The 3,179-nt window shown below is 40.9% G+C and overlaps 1 non-coding gene across 1 annotated transcript; it reads left to right on the top strand.

The window, feature by feature from the left end:
- Positions 1 to 1,538: 1,538 nt before the first annotated feature.
- On the top strand, positions 1,539 to 1,645 carry LOC141716443 (small nucleolar RNA R71). Its single transcript, XR_012573153.1, has one exon. It is a non-coding gene; the product is annotated as a small nucleolar RNA R71 (small nucleolar RNA).
- Positions 1,646 to 3,179: the final 1,534 nt, after the last annotated feature.

Genomic DNA, 3,179 nt, shown 5'->3' with positions numbered 1-3,179 from the left:
TTAGTACGAAATTTCACAGCATTGAACACAATAAAAGTAACATCCTGATCCAGAACTCGCATTATGAGCTCACCCTTCTGCACATCTATCAATGTTCAGCCAGTCACCAAGAAAGGTCTCCCCAAGATTATGGGAATTTTCTTATCCTCCTCGAAATCAAGAATGACGAAATCGGCAGGGAAGTTGAGTTTATCAACCTTGAACAAGACATCCTCCACAATACCTCGTGGATATGTAATAGAATGGTCGGCCAACTATAAGGTCATATAAGTCGGTTTGGGATCAGGTAAGTCCAACTTCTTGAAGATTGACAAATGCATCAGATTGATGCTAGCTTCCAAGTCACATAAGCATCTGTCAAAAGACACTTTTCCAATAGTACATGGAATAGTCAAGCTTCCAGGATCCTTAAGCTTCGGAGTTCCTCCGTAAGAGCGACAGCCTCTAAATCATCTAGCTTCACTTTCCGAGAGAGAATACCTTTCATAAACTTTGTATAACTAGGCATCTTTTCAAGAGCCTCAGCGAAAGGTATGTTGATATGAAGTTTCTTGAACACCTCCAAAAACTTCTCAAATTGCTTGTCCAGCTTCTTCTTCTGCAGCCGCTTAGGAAAAGGCGGTGGATGATAAATCTGTTTCTCCCCTGTATTACCCTCAAGCGGAGTGTGCTCAACAGTAGTCTTCCTGGGTTCCACTTCTTCATCCTACTGCTCTACTTCTTTCTCAGCCCCAACTTCTTCAGTCAACTCTTGAGTTTGTTCAGAATTCGCAACCTTTCCAGACCTTAAAGTGATTGCCTATACATGCTCCTTAGCTTCCCTCTTTCCTGGAACTTCAGTGTCACTAGGTAGTGTACCAGGCTGATGATTTAGCAAGGCATTGGCAATTTGCCCAATTTGATTTTCCAAGGTCTTGATAGAAACAGCTTGACTCTTGCACATAAGCTTCAACTCCTCTAATTCAGATTTTTCATTGGCTTGTTGAAGCTGGAGTTGCTGTCTAGATGTATATTGCGGTTGCTGAAAACTAGGGGGGTTGTACTGCTTAGCTGGATATTGCTGATAAGGCTGTTGAACCGTAGTCTGAGCATTGCTCCAACTGAAATTAGGATGATTGCGGTTGTTGGGATGATAGGTGGCTGGCACTTGTTGATGCGATCGTTGGTAGTTGCGCACAATCTGAGCTGATTCACTAGAAATTGTGTACTGATCAGTCTCATGGGCACCAACACAAAGCTCGCAGACATTAGCGATTTGATTAACTCCATAATTAGCCAAAGTGTCCACCTTCATCGTCAAAGCCTTAAGTAGGGCAGCGATAGTAGTTGCTGCATCCAACTCCAGAATTCCTGCAAATTTCCCCTGAGTCAGTCTCTGGGAAGGATTCCGGTACTCATTAGCATCCATCAGTTCAATAAGTTCATAAGCTTCATCGTAGCTCTTAGCCCACAAGGCTCCTCCTGATGCTGTATCGAGCATGGGTCTAGAAGTAGCACCCAATCCATTGTAGAAGCAGTTAATAATCATCCAATCAGGCATGCCATGGTGTGGGCACTTCCTTAGCATCTCCTTATATCGATCCCTAGCCTCACACAGAGATTCCCCAGTTTGCTGAGCAAACTGAGTAAGAGCATTTCTAATTGCAACAGTCTTTGCTATAGGAAAGAATTTAGTGAGAAACTTTTGGGCAAGATCTTCCCAAGTGGTAATAGACCCTGCTGGTAGAGAATGTAACCAGCACTTAGTTTTGTCCCCCAGAGAGAATGAGAAAAGTCGCAGCTTGATAGCATCTTCAGTCACATCATTGAATTTGAAAGTGTCGCAGATCTCGATGAAATCCCTGATGTGCATGTTGGGTTCTTCAGTAGGAGAACCCCCAAACTGAACTGAGTTCTGTATCATCTGAATCGTGCTTGACTTGATCTCGAAAGTGTTAGCCCTAATGGCTGGTCTGATGATGCTTGACTGAATGTCATTAATCTTAGGCTGAGAATAGTCCATCAAAGCCTTCGGATTTTCTGCTTGATCACCCATCTCTACTAAAGCTGGCTCTTCAACTTTTTCTTCTTCTTTTTCTTCTTCTACCTTCTTTTCTTCCTCGAAAACTTCCTTACGAACTACCACAACTTCTTCCTCGGCTTTATTCAGTGTTCTCTTACGAGTACGCGAACGCGTATGCATACACCCTCACTAGAGTACCTGAAATAAGACAAGGAAACATATAAGTAACAATGTCCGAGTCAATGAACTTTCACGACAACTGATGGAAAGCACATAAACTATAAATTAAAACTGCAGTCCCCGGCAGCGGCGCCAAAAACTTGTTAGTCGCTAAACACGCGCTAATAATACACGCAAGTATACGAGTTCACAAGTAGTATAGAATCTTTTCTAGTTCATTCCCACAGAGACTGTATTGGTCAACTAATTGATTCACGCACTTAAGCAACAATGTATGGTTATTATTCAATGCTAAGAAGATAAAAATTTGAGGTTGTTTATAAATAATAATTAAACTAATATTTATAACTACAAGATTAATACTTACTGAATTAACATATATGATAAATATGGGATTCTAACTTCATTAAATACTTCATTCAATAGCCTTATTGTTCTTAACCTTAGCATGCAATGGTGATGACATTAATCAGATAAAACGAAATTGATAAATGCCAACTTTCGTTGCACGAATACCATACTACCAGACATCCACAAAATAGATAGAAGCACAATATACACCAATTATATTGAGACCCTATGTGACGCCCTCAATCTCGGGGTTAGGAAATGAGGACCCACACACCTTTAATCAACTAATTAAATAAGCATAAACCCCGATTAGCTACTAACAGGATCAAACAGGATTAAGTATGAAACAAGATTACAACTACCAATCATAAAATATAACTTACAACCCAAAATAAAACCAAATATACATAGTCAATCTCGACTTGGAACCGAAAGATAACCCATTGTATCTTTACAACACTCTCTGGCTAAGCACTTGCTCACTCACAAACTGTACTACCTGCTCTGGCAACCGGAAGCCCTCAACACGATAGGGACCACCAGGTACGCTCTTACGAGCAGTGCGCCTAAGTCTGGCCATCTTCTTGCTTAACTGCCATGGTTAGATTAAAACAAAACATATGAGTATAAAACTCAGCAAGTAACT

The sequence above is a fragment of the Apium graveolens genome, chromosome 3 (assembly GCF_009905375.1).
Source record: "Apium graveolens cultivar Ventura chromosome 3, ASM990537v1, whole genome shotgun sequence".
NCBI classification, from domain to species: domain Eukaryota; kingdom Viridiplantae; phylum Streptophyta; class Magnoliopsida; order Apiales; family Apiaceae; genus Apium; species Apium graveolens.
Note: the sequence above shows the minus strand (reverse complement) of the source record. Positions and strands in the feature narration are given on the sequence as shown.